At 42.7% G+C, this 13,243-nt stretch overlaps 1 protein-coding gene across 8 annotated transcripts in view; it reads right to left on the bottom strand.

Annotated features, from left to right (window-relative positions):
* YES1 (YES proto-oncogene 1, Src family tyrosine kinase) overlaps nucleotides 1–3,044 on the bottom strand; it is a 90,760-nt gene extending 87,716 nt beyond the window's left edge. For 2 of the 8 annotated variants that reach the window (XM_063653467.1, XM_063653468.1), the window contains exon 1: nucleotides 2,075–2,315. The gene's annotated coding sequence lies outside the window, so the exon portion shown is untranslated. Of the gene's footprint in view, nucleotides 1–1,638; nucleotides 2,806–2,879 lie in introns of those variants that run through there. The other 6 variants (XM_054460318.2, XM_063653470.1, XM_054460319.2 and 3 more) reach the window with 6 other exon arrangements.
* Between the last annotated feature and the right edge of the window lie 10,199 nt (nucleotides 3,045–13,243).

Below are 13,243 nucleotides of genomic sequence, written 5' to 3'. Positions count from 1 at the left end.
TGGGTGACCCCAGAGCTTAGCATCACTTAAAAATTTGTTTTAGCATTAGTCTTCTTTCTTACTATAATGCTAATAGAATTAATAAACGATGTCTACACTGATTTTGTAAAGAAAAACTACCCATAGTAGTAAATCATTTACTGTCTAACATGATGCAAATTTCAACTCTGAATAAGTAAGTCTTGCACCATCGGTTGGTAATATTTCACTTATACAGGTTTACTTCTAGTCTTTTAGCACATTTATTCTTTTATCAATACACACCATGAAGAAATTTTACTTGCATAGACATTAATTTTTCAGCTTGTGAATTTCCTGAACTAAAACACACACACAATAACAGCCCATGTATTAATATTATACTTCGACCACAAGACAAATTCCACCTAACCCAGGAAGACAGGTCAAAGCTGTAATTTCACTTTCAGATGAACAGAAAGGAATCAATTTTGTGGTTTATGAAGTCAGCAAAACCTAACTGCGAAATTAAAGCTATTATAACATTACAGTGGTTACAACAGAGTATATACTTTAAGAGCCCTTTTATCTTTTATCCTGGAAACATGGATATAAACTGTTTTGTTTTCAATCAAAGGCAACTGTCTTTTTCAAATGTAGGACCCTCTGAATTGTCAACCAGCATTTAAAATCTCCACCGACTTTTAGCTAATGTCCAAAAATAAAAATACGATTTAATTTCCTTTTCTTACATGTCAATTGTGGCAGGGGTCTCACATTTATAAGCAAACAAACAAAAACAAAAAAGCCACATATATTATTCGCTAAAGTAAAACTTTCTTACTGTACAATATATGAAAATCGTAAGTGATGCATACAAGATCCTTGGCTAATACAAGATACTCCTTTATTACCTGACCATTCAAAATGCTTCCTATCCACCGTGTGCCAAGCACTGTGATAGCTAAGATATTAGATTTACCATGCACTTTTCCTTAAATGCAGTCACGTGTATACATTTAGTAATACTTTCCTTAGTGCGTAATTTAACTTTAGAAATGTAACAGGATGGTTTAAAATATTTAAAATTATCAAGATATCTTTGGCACTGTAATCTTACAGTTATAATACATAAAGATACTATAATCATATCATGTGAAATCAACTACGCGAAAACACACACCCGTGGAACGTATATACATAATAAATGGACATAAAATTGTGCTTCCACCAAAGACTTTCATTATTTCCTTAAATAATTTATAAATTATTATACAGTATGTTATTCCACGCCTGTATCAATTAATTACGCAGAAAATGATTCAACCAAATCCGAACTATTAAGTCCTACTCATTACAAAACAAAAACTAAAGTCCCTACACCAGACTTGATTTTCAAAGAGCTTCTTAAAACAGCTCTGCCCCATGCCCAATAAAGTGAAAGCTGGAAGCAATTATCAAGAAGAAAAACACACTTTAAGACAATTTTAACACATGTGGACAGCGAACCGAACGCAAGGGAAGGCGGAGTGGCATGATTCCGTAAAAGTGGACGCTGAATGGTAAATTTCCCAACCCCCAATCCAAAACAAAGGAAAACTTTAAACATGTTGCGGTTTTCAATCAAACCAAGTAAAGCCAGAGTGGCTCACCCACTCGCCCCACACACCCGCTCCTCACCCCGCACAGCTGCTACCGGCGTCGGCCGACACACAGACCCCCAGCCTTTAGGACCCAAAGGGGCCGCTTCCCTCGCCCCTACTTCGGCCGTGGGGGCAAAAATAAACCTCTCCTCTTCGTCGCCGGGCGTTCCACACGACCCCAAAGACAACGGGTGGGGAGTGTCCCCCACGCCCCTGGAACCTCAGGTCGGACTTGGGCGGGACCCGGCAGGTCTGGACGGGGCAGAGACCGAGTCGGGGCGAGCAGGCAGCGCGGGGAACGAGATAAGCCCGCAGGGCGAGCCGGGGGAGGGGAGAAGTTTCTTCCCAACTTCCCGACTCGGGCCCGCGGGGGCGGGGAACCGCGGCGGCTGCGGCGGCTCCAGACGCCGGGGCCTAGCCCTGTCCGGGCAAAGGTGGAACCCTCCGCCCGCGGGGCCCCACCGGGTCCTTACCTGTCCTCCGGCCGCGCTCTCATGAGTCGCTGCTACCGCAGCTCGAGGTGGCGGGAGGGGGCGGAGGGCGGAGGCGAGGCCCGCGGGCCCTCTCCCTCCTCCACCTCCTCGTCCCGGGGCGCCCGGCGGCAGCAACGACGGCAGAGCCGGCCCGGGACGCGTTACTTCAGGAGGAGGGAGTTCCCGGGCTCCCCACCCCTCGGCCTCACTCTCCACCTCCTCCCCCCCGGCCCCGCCCCCTGACTTCTAGCGGGGGCGGGCGCGGGGCGGGGGTTGGGGGTACCTGCGCACGCCGCCGTCCGCTCACCGGAACTCGGGCCGTGGCGGCCCGGCTCCGGGGCCCCCAGCCTTCCGGCGCCTACGCCCCCGTCAGGTCCCCTCCGCGGTCTCCGGGCCGCTTTGCTGTGGTCAGGATAGGCGACCGGTGCGTGTCACTTCTCCCGACCCAACATGGCGGCGGGGTCCGGGGCGGATTCCCGGGGGCGGCGCAGGCTGAGGGGGCGTGAGGAGGAGGTGCTTGCCTGCCCGGAGAGCAGGTCCGCGGCGCCCCTTCCCACCCGCGAACCCACCGACGCTCGGCTGCCGCGGGGATTGAATGGGGCGCCCCGATTCCGCCCCTCTGCCTTTCTCTTTTCCTTGGCCCAGCTCTCAGTAGTGCCCAGGACTTTGGGGCTTGTTTTTGTGGGGGAGGACGGGGTTGAGTTTTTTTGGTTGGCTGTTTGCTTCTCAGCACTATGCTTCCGCACCCTTTGTCGTTGGTAGTAAAATCTCAAGCCCAACTGCGTGAGCCGGGGGCGTTACTCACACTCTCATCACCATCCTGATCGCCGTCCAAAAAACGTTCACGTCTTGCCTCCTTCCGAGGCAGGGATCCTGTCCCTGCCCCCAGGAGCTTCCTGTAGACTGTAGGTCGAACCAGCCTTGCCGGGAGGGGACCGAAGCTGAGTTCTGTTTGGCGACTATCCCAGTAATGGTGGCTTTGGCTTATGTTGGGAAGCGTTTTTCTATATGATGCTGGCGGCAGCCCAGTGAGGGAAGTGCAACAAGTATGGTTATCCTGCTTGACAACTGTGGAAACAGCGACCCTGAAAGTGGAGGAGCCACAGCTGGAATCGTGTCCGTCTGAATACACGCACCTTTCCTATGAGCCTTGTAAAGCCAGTCGCTGAAGAAGGGGGAGGACCCGGAAGGATGGGGTGGGGGCGCAAAGATGAAGGTTAATCAAGGTCCTCATGGACTGAACCTTGAGGCCCTTCTGCTGCAGTCACTTCTGCCCTATCAGACTTTTAGAGTAACTTCCTCTCTTTATTTCCTCTTAGGTGGGGTTATCAGAATTATTGTGTGACTATTGGTTTCCTTTGCGGTTTTTAGTGAAATTCAGAATCATCTTCGACACATACAAAATAGTGCAATCATATGTGTCAGTATTCCGGTATTCTAGGAACGTAAGGAAATGCATATAAGGGTTTGCACATTTTTTTCTTCAGCTCACTAAATGAACGAAAGGTAGGCGTAGGCATTAAAGATACACATAATGTGGAACGATGCTGTATTTTCTTTAGCTACTAAAACTTCATTTGTCATTGACTGTCTCAGGGCTTTAAAATTTTATGTAGGTCTATATTCGGCTTTTATTAAAACAGAAAATTCCTTGAGCTGTTGCCTTTCTTCACTAAATAGAGATGTTTTCGTCTTCCTAAACACTCAGTCTCAAAAATCAACTCAAAATAGGCCGGGCACGGTGGCTCACACGTGTAATCCCAGCACTCTGGGAGTCCAAGACAGCAGGATCACTTGAGTCCGGGAGTTGGAGACCAGCCTGGGCAACATGGGAGACCTCTTATCTATTTAGTAAAATATATTTTAAAAAATAATAATAAAATGAAATTAAATAGTAGTTTGCCCCAGTTTAAGGGGTAAGATGGCTTTGAAGATGTTCTATATGGAGTTTTAAAGTTGGGAGAGTATGTCAGAATGTCACCTACAAGTTATAGATTACATTGACTTACTGAGTTTGCTTCTCTTCGCTCTCCCTTTTTTTTTTATTACCACATTCCCTGATTTCTTTTTTAGTATATTCATCAGTGTCAAACTTCAGTCTGTAAATAACCTGGAAAGTTTTCAATCTTACATTTAGTGGCTCACTTGTTTCCAGGAATATTTTTTAAAAAAATTTTTAATGAGGAAGAGAAAACTGGAAAGTCTTACTGAGTTTGGTATAACAAAAATTGCTTTTAATCTGTTCATCCTGAAACGGACAAATAAGCTTGCCCCTACTTTTCCCTCCTGCACAGCATAGAGGTGTGGTATGTACATGTGTGTTAGGGAGTGACAAGGAACTTAAGTCTTGAAACCCCTGGAAATGTCTGCTGGAGGAAAAAGCTAGGGGAAAGCTTTAAACAAACTTTATGAGATATGTTAGGTCCCTATAAAAGTAAAATGCTTTCATTTATGTAAGCTGATTAATGCTTAAAATTATTTGGCTGGAAGTTTGAAAAGCTGAAAATTGAACTAGGGCCCACTCAGTACCACCTTGGAACCTGTGATTCTACCAGGAAATGTTTTTGTTTAGGATAAACCTCTCCTACGTGCTATCAGTGATATGCTGCTGCTGCTACTTCCGCCACTGAGGCTATGATGATGATTTTCTCTTCCTGGTAACAGTAAAAAAGCCTGCAGCCCTACACAAGGTGCATGTATTGCCTCTTTTCTAACAACCATTCCCTCACCACCTTCCTCACATCCATTCAGTGCCTGACATCTGCACCACCTTAGCTTTGCCGCCTCCACCTGGCCAAGACTGCTCCTATGCTCAGTTAGGAAAAATATGAGAACCCCTCTCTAAGGATAAATTTGGAAGATCAGGAAAAAGGAAGGTATTTCTCCTTGAGTGTTAGGCCTATTGTGCCAAGCTCAGTGGAGAAATGCACCAACTCATCAAGTTCTCAATGCTCCTGATGTCTTCATTGCCTCAAGGACTGAGGTTTCTATATTACAGTTTTATTTCCCCTCAACTGGGAAAGGACTGTCTAAGCGACCTAAGTAAATGTGTATAGAGGGCCAGGCGCGGTGGCTCAGCTTGTAATCCTAGCACTTTGGGATGCTGAGGTGGGTGGATCACCTGAGGTCAAGAGTTTGAGACCAGCCTGGCCAACATGTTGAAACCCTGTCTCTACTAAAAAAAAAAAATACAAAAATTAGCCGGGCGTGGTGGCATGCGTCTGTAATCCCAGCTACTCGGGAGGCTGAGGCAGGAGAATCGCTTGAACCCTGGGGGCAGAGGTTGCAGTGAGCTGAGATCACGCCACTTCATTCCAGCCTGGGTGAAAGAGCAAAACTCTGTCTCAAAATAAATAAATAAATAAATAAATAAATAAATGGATATAGAAGGACATATCCTGCAATGAATAGATGTCAATCAAATGTGTCTTGCAATTAATAAATGTCAAACATGGCAATCTTACATGAACTTCAGCAAGTCTATCTCCATCTTGCTCCCTTTTGTTGCTCTCTCTAGCTTTTCACTTTTTCACTACCTGGTTTACAATCTTGGAATTTAACCCTGTGCTGAGTATGCCTTCTCCGCTCCAGAACTATTTTCTGGCAGTATAGTCTTTGCTACTGGAATCTACTTTGGGGACATCTCTTGTTTTATTTCTGACTTCAATTCTTTCTAGTTCTGCAGCTTGACCCAGGCCTGTTTTATCTACCAAAATCCCTGGTTTCAGCTCTAGCTTCTGGTACCACTCTGCTTATTCCTAGGTAGCTTTACCCACAGCTTCAGACTTTCATAGGCTCAGCTTGGTTTCTCACTCTATTTGGTGACAGCAGTTTCTAGGCCAGATGAGCACCTTACATCCTCTTACATGCCCTCTGCCGAGTAGAATACAGCCTGTAGTGGACACCTCTTGAGGGTACCTGTTTAACTCAAGTTCCTCTTCTCTGAGAATTAATCCTTCAATAGGTGGCACGTAGGCCTATGATCTGAGTACTGCTAATCCCAGGCTCTAGGCTGAAAGTTTGAATTTTGAGGAGTAACACAAAAGTGACTCGGTTAGTGATTATTCATGGTAGCCATGGTGGAGTTGAGTCAAATGGCAGAAGATGAGTGTCCAGGGGTAGAGGATTCCAGTGCTGGTGGTGCCTGCGTCATGAGCATACCATCCCCGTGGCAGAACCTGGACTTTGTCTTGCCTTCCTTGCTTCCTTCGTGAGCCTGCTCCTCTAGTCTTCCTGTTGATTCTCACCATCCTCCAATAAATTCCCTTTATGCTTCAATAGAGACCATTTTTGTTCTTTGCAAATGAAAACCATTACTTAGTCTTTGCTACTTACTTGTGCAGCCAACAGTAAACTCGGGAGCTGTGAGGGTGGCATCTCCTGCCACGTGCTTGGAGAGGCAGTGGGAGTGGGATGGGGGATCCAGTTTTCACAGAGGATGAAGCAGGCACAGCAAGAGGCGGGAGATAAGAGATTGTGGGACCCCAACACTGAGACTTGAGACTGGTGACTTTTGCCACATGTAAGACCCCAAACCTAGAACAGAGCTGGCAGGTCAGTCTCTCCTCCTGCTTGCCCATGGCAGTCATGGCTTTTAGACTATGGCATAGGATATACTCTCCCCCAGAGCATTAATACCATCCTCAGAATCCTTCTCAACACAATTCAGGCAACAGCCACCACAAAACTGGAGTTAGAATATGTTGAAAACCATTTCATATCTCTGCCTTATCGGCTTACAATTTCCTCCTGAGATCTATATTTGCAATTCCTGTAGTCATTACCAAGTGTTTGGCCCCAACTTTTCTGAAATATTAAGCTGATATATAGTCGTGTCAGTGTCTGACACTGAGTTTAGACACCAGTAAAATTGCTACCAGATTGCTACTTCCTGGAAATCTTTACAAATGGGTTATGAAAAGTAGAACATAACATTGCTTGAAGGCAAGATGTTAAAGTAGATTGTTTACCTGCATTGAGTGTTTAGAAAAGAAACTATAAATCAAGCTCTTATCTTTAAAGTTAACAGGCATCAGATCATGAAACATAAAAGGTTAGTATTAAGGAAATTTGTAGTAGATGTTTTGCAAGGTAACACTATAATTGGGTTTGTTTTTTTAATGTGTTTAGAAAAAAAATCCATGCTTTTGAAAACCTTGTTTTAATCTCCTCTCTAAGGCTAAATCTTCTTTATGCAGTTTTGGCTGTATAGATCATTATTTTTCACACTGAGCAAATTTTAAATTCTGACTACAGATATTATATGATGTAAAGAGTAAAACAGGCCTGGCGCGGTGGCTCACGCTTGTAATCCCAGCACTTTGGGAGGCCGAGTCAGGTAGATCACTTGAGGTCAGGAGTTTGAGACCAGCCTGGCCAACATGGTGAAAACCCATCTCTACTAAAATACAAAAATTAGCCAGGCATGATGGCGCACGCCTGTAATCCCAGCTACTCTGGAGGCTGAGGCAGGAGAATCGCTTGAACTTGGGAGTCAGAGGTTGCAGTGAGCTAAGATCACGCCACTGCACTCCAGCCTGGGCGACAGAGTGAGACTCTGTCTCAAAAACAAAACAAAACAAAACAAAAAACAATAAAACATTTAATATTAACAAACTATGTTCATCTTCTTTGACTTGTATATGAAAAGGGCTTTTGATTACTTGAAATAGCTACTTAATTTTTCTTTTTTCTAAGAAAAGCACATATGCAACAAATGTTTAACCTAAGACCCATGCTTTGATGAAAGGTGTTTTACGTCATGTGAATGAATGAATTAATCAGTGCAGACATGAGGATTGATAAACAACAGCAGTGGCAATGGCTGTCTTTTTATTGAGCCTTCACTATATGCCATGTGCTTTACCTACATCATTCACTGAATCTGCACAATAACCTTGGAGGTTGGTAGTATTATCACCATTTACTGATTGGGTGCCTCAGGCTTAGAGGGGTTAAGCAACAGGCAACTAATAAGAGGAGATGCTCCAAAACCTATTCTACTCTAAGTCACTGTGATTACAAAAAAGGAATTATTTTTAAATGTTGTTTCAGTGACCATGTAAAATACTATTTCTCTAAATTCTGGAATCATAAAAATGGGTAAATTGCCTTTAGGAAGATATAGCTAAGAAATGTGAGAGTGTACAAATTCGTAGGAAATCCTTCTTTGTATTACAATCTCACATCCCGAAGAAAGGGTTGGAGCAAACAGATTTATGAGAGACTAGCCTAAAAAGAATGAATTCATTTCAGAAAAAAAGCATGTATTAAATATGACTTTCTGGAGAGATTAGTTATTTGCATCTATCAAGTCAAACTTCCATCGACACTACCTAAAATCATGGTCTTCCAACAAAGAACCAAATATGGGAAATGACCATATACATGCATAAATTACCTTACCAAATACAAAATGTCCAAGTTACATCAATATTAAGGTTCGTATTTTAATCTGCTCTGACTGTGTAATTGTAGTTAAACCTTCCATAGTAACTCAATGATAAAAGTCATTAACAGTTAATAATAGCCCAACACTAGGTAAGATTGTTTAATATTTTAAAAATCAGCTCATTCATTCATAAAACAGAGTGCCTCCTGATAAATTCTGTGTATTTTGGCCTATGTTAAGAGAGATTTTTTTTTTTTTTTTTTTTTTTTTTGAGACGGAGCCTCTCTCTGTTGCCCAGGCTGGAGTGCAGTGGCGCGATCTCAGCTCATTGCAAGCTCCGCCTCCCAGGTTCCCGCCATTCTCCTGCCTCAGCCTCCTGAGTAGCTGGGACTACAGGTGCCCGCCACCACGCCTGGCTAATTTTTTGTATTTTTTTTTAGTAGAGACGGGGTTTCACCGTGTTAGCCAAGATGGTCTCAACCTCCTGACCTAGTGATCCACCTGCCTAGGCCTCCCAAAGTGCTGGGATTACAGGCATGAGCCACCGCGCCTGGCCAAGAGAGATCTTATGACTTTATTAACTTAGAGATAAATACCAGGACACATTGTACTGAAATCCAAGGAGTGTGAACATTAATAGATTTTCAAATACTTTATTAAAATTTATTTTCAGGGATAAGGAAATTAATATCCTACCAAACTTTATGGGTTTTTTTGTTTATTTGTTTGTTTGTTTTTGAGACCAAGTTTCGCTCTTGTGCCCAGCCTGGAGTGCAATGGCACAATCTTGGTTTACCACAACCTCTACCTCCCTGGTTCAAGCGATTCTCCTGCCTCAGCCTCCCAAGTAGCTGGGATTACAGAAATGCATCATCATGCCCAGCGAATTTTATGTTTTTAGTAGACACGGGGTTTCTCCATGTTGGTCAGGCTGGTCTTGAACTCCGGACCTCAGGTGATCCGCCCACCTCGGCCTCCCAAAGTGCTGGGATTACAGGCGTGAGACACGGCCACCGGCAGAAGTTTATGTTAAAATGCATAGGTGTCAGGCTGGGAGTGGTGTCTCACACCTGTACTCCCAGCACTTTGGGAGGCCAAGGCGGTGGGGGATCATGAGGTCGGGAGTTCAAGACCAGCCTGACCAATATGGTGAAACCCCATCTCTACTAAAAATACAAAAATTAGCCAGGCGTGGTGGTGCATGCCTGTAATCCTAGCTACTCGGGAGGCTGAGGCAGGAGAATCATTTGAATCTGGGAGGCGGAGGTTGTGGTGAGCTAAGATTGCGCCACTGCACTCTAGCCTAGGCGACAGAGCAAGATTCTGCCTTGGTGTGGGGGGAAAAACCCATAGGTTTCTTTTGGAAGTTTTCATTAGAGACTAATAAAATCTGTTTTTTTCAGTTTATACCTAATTTGGTTTTAAATTTGTTTTGATTAAAATAACTAGCCATGGCCAGGTGCAGTGGCTCACGCCTGTGATCCTAGCACTTTGGGAGGCCAAGGCGGGTGGATGTCTTGGGCCCAAGAATTCGAGAGCAGCCTGGGCAACATGGTGAAAGGCCATCTCTAGTAAAAATAGAAAAATTTCGCAGTGGCTCATGCCTGTAATGCCAACACTTTGGGAGCCCGAGGCGGGTGGATCACTTGAAGTCAGGAGTTCGAGACCAGCCCAGCCAACGTGGTGAAACCCTGTCTCCACTAAAAACACAAAAATTAGCTGGGCGTGGTGGTGCGTGCCTATAATTCCAGCTATTTGGGAGGCTGAGGCAGGAGAATTGCTTGAACCTGGGGGCTGGAGGTTGCAGTGAACCAAGATGGCACTGGCAACACTGAACTCCAGCCTGGGCGACAGAGTGAAACTCCATGTCAAAAAAAAAAAATTATCTTCTAGCTTTATTACCATTATTATCATATTCATTTCTTTATAGTGGACTAATCTACAATCCTTTCAAATTATTTGAGCCCTGAGTTCTGATCATTAATTTGCATAGGTATATGTTCTTCTGAATACTTGAAACCACATTTACTAAAGAATCAACAACCATGCACTGAAGATTCAAAATGTATACAATGACTCTCACAGTTTAAAGGGTGCTATTTAAATTATCTATACACAACTAATGATGTAGAGATTTTTCTTTTGGAGACCTAGTAATTTTGGCATAGAATAGAAAATTGGCACTCATGCTTATTTTATGTAAAATTAATTCCAAGTTTAAAATAGAAGCAATGCAGGAGACCAAGGAATGGATGTTTTGAAAACCACAGACTGGAAAATTTGATTTATGTTATAATGAGTGACTTTTAAAATGTATATGAACTCCTATTCAGGAAAATATTTAGGTTCTCCTTAAACCTTTTAAGTACATATTGTCCAGTTGTGGATTCTATTTGAAAACTTTGAAACAGAAAATAATCCTCCATTTAATAAAAGCCTCCAGAATAAACAACTTCTTTAAGCTTTTCTCTAACGTCTCCCTTATTCTCTGTGAAAATTACCGGTCTCATTTCCTTTGAGATGGTGTGCTGTGCATCCAAAGAACAAAGCATTTCCTGAGTCTGTTTAGAGTATGTAGAACCCGTTTCTAAGTGTTTACCATGTATCCTCAAGAATCTGGCATATATTTGAAAAAACAACAATAAAAAAATCCCAAAGAATACAGAAACTTATATAAAAACTTGAGATGCTTAATGGCACAGAGTTATGCAAAGTCTTAGCAAGCATTTATAAATTTGATTATTTAGACATTAAATACTTACTAAATAAAACTTTACTTACCTGATCAATTTGAATATCCATATATATGACTATAAGAATGCAAAAAATCTTTGAGCTAGAAGTGAAATATAAGTTCTTGTTTCACTGCTAGTGGGTACAGGATTTCTTCTTGGGGCGATGAAAACATTCTGGAATTACATAGTGGTGATGCTTGCACAGCTTTGTGAATATACTAAAAATCACTTTAAATGGTGAATTTTACTGTGTGTAAATTATATCACAATATAAAAAAAATTTCTGGTGCCAGAATTTTATGCCCTTTTGTAGCTATGTAATCTTAAGCAAGCAAATTTCCCAATTTCTCAAAGACTTCAGTTTTTTCCATTGTAAAGTGAAGGGATTGCATTAGGTCAATGTTTTTTGAACTGTGGGTTGCAATTCCTTACTGAGTAGCGAAATCAATTTAGTGCATGGCAACCAGCACCTTTTAAAAAATGAAACAAATATCACAGCATACTGCATATACTAAGTATAATTTGGCAAAACTTTTATTTTTTCTATGTGTATATACTGAGTTATGATATAAAATATATTTTTTTCATTGTGGGTTACAGTTATAAAGGTTGAAACCCACTGTATTTCCTAATTTGTGATGTCTCCATAAAATTTAGTCAATTTACATTCAATTTAGTAGTAGCAAACTCTCCATTTGATCTTATAATATTTGCAGGTTATGTTCTTGGAACACTTACCACACATCAGACACCATTCTGAACTCTTTATGTATTAACTCAATCCTCACTGCACACTATGAAACAGAACAATTGTTATGGTTCTTTCATTTTATAGACAAGGAAAATGAAGGAAAGATAAGTTAATAAGGAAGACAAAATCGTACAGTTAGAAGTGGTGGAGCTAGAAATTAAGCCCTAATAGTTTAATTTACAGTATGTAAATTATATCTCAATTAAAAAAAAATTAGTCCCAGAATTGTATGCCCTTTTGTAGCTATGTAATCTTAAACCAGCAAATTTCCCAATTCTGTTTTCCCAAATCTATTTTTGGTTGTGAATATTGTCCAAAAAAATAAGAAAAGTTTCATTGAGGCCGGGTGTGGTGGCTCACGCCTGTAATCCCAGCAGTTTGGGAGGCCGAGGCAGGTGGCTCACCTGAGGTCAGGAGTTCAAGACCAGCCTGGCAAACATGGTAAAACCCCATCTCTACTAAAAATACAAAAATTAGCTGGGTGTGGTGGTGGGCACCTATAATCCCAGCTACTTGGGAGGCTGAGGCAGGAGAATCGCTTGAACCTGGGAGGTGGAGGTTGTATTGAGCCGAGATCATGCCACTGCACTCCAGCCTGGGTGACAGGGCGAGAGTCCCTCTCAAAAAAAAAAAAAAAAGTTTCATTGATCTGAAAGAAACCATACTGGAGAAAGCACTAAAAGAGATGGAGGAAGCATAGTCATCAAATCACTTTGGTCCATCAGTCCTCTTGCCAGTGCCCTCTGTAGACTCAAGGTTTTGGCTGAGTAGCAGAAATTTTCGCTTACAAAAACAACAGAAAAGGACACTCTATATTAAATAATCTTCCCTTAAGAAAAATTAAGTAGGCTGGGCGCGGTGGCTCACGCCTGTAATCCCAGCACTTTGGGAGGCCGAGGCAGGCGGATCACCTGAGGTCAGGAGTTCGAGACCAGCCTGGCCAACATGGTGAAACCCTGTCTCTACTAAAAATACAAAATTAGCTGGGCGTGGTGGTGGGCACTGTAGTTCCAGCTACTCGGGAGGCTGAGGCAGGAGAATCGCTTGAACCCAGGAGGCGAAGGTTGCAGTGAGCCAAGGTCGCACCACTGCACTCCAGCCTGGGTGACAGAGCAAGACTCCATCTCAAAAAAAAAAAATAAAGAAAATAAAGAAAAATTAAAAACCCCCATCTTTCTTTTGTTTTGTTCTATTAATATAAAGATGTCTTCAACTTTAGTTCAGTTGAAGTTGGCCGCAAACATGTCCAGTGCTTTTCCCCAGGTAACAATTGTTCTAATTAGTTTCCAAGG

Source organism: Pongo pygmaeus, chromosome 17 (genome assembly GCF_028885625.2).
Source record: "Pongo pygmaeus isolate AG05252 chromosome 17, NHGRI_mPonPyg2-v2.0_pri, whole genome shotgun sequence".
NCBI lineage: Eukaryota > Metazoa > Chordata > Mammalia > Primates > Hominidae > Pongo > Pongo pygmaeus.
The sequence above is the reverse complement of the archived record's forward strand: the minus strand, read 5'-3'. Positions and strand labels throughout refer to the sequence as shown.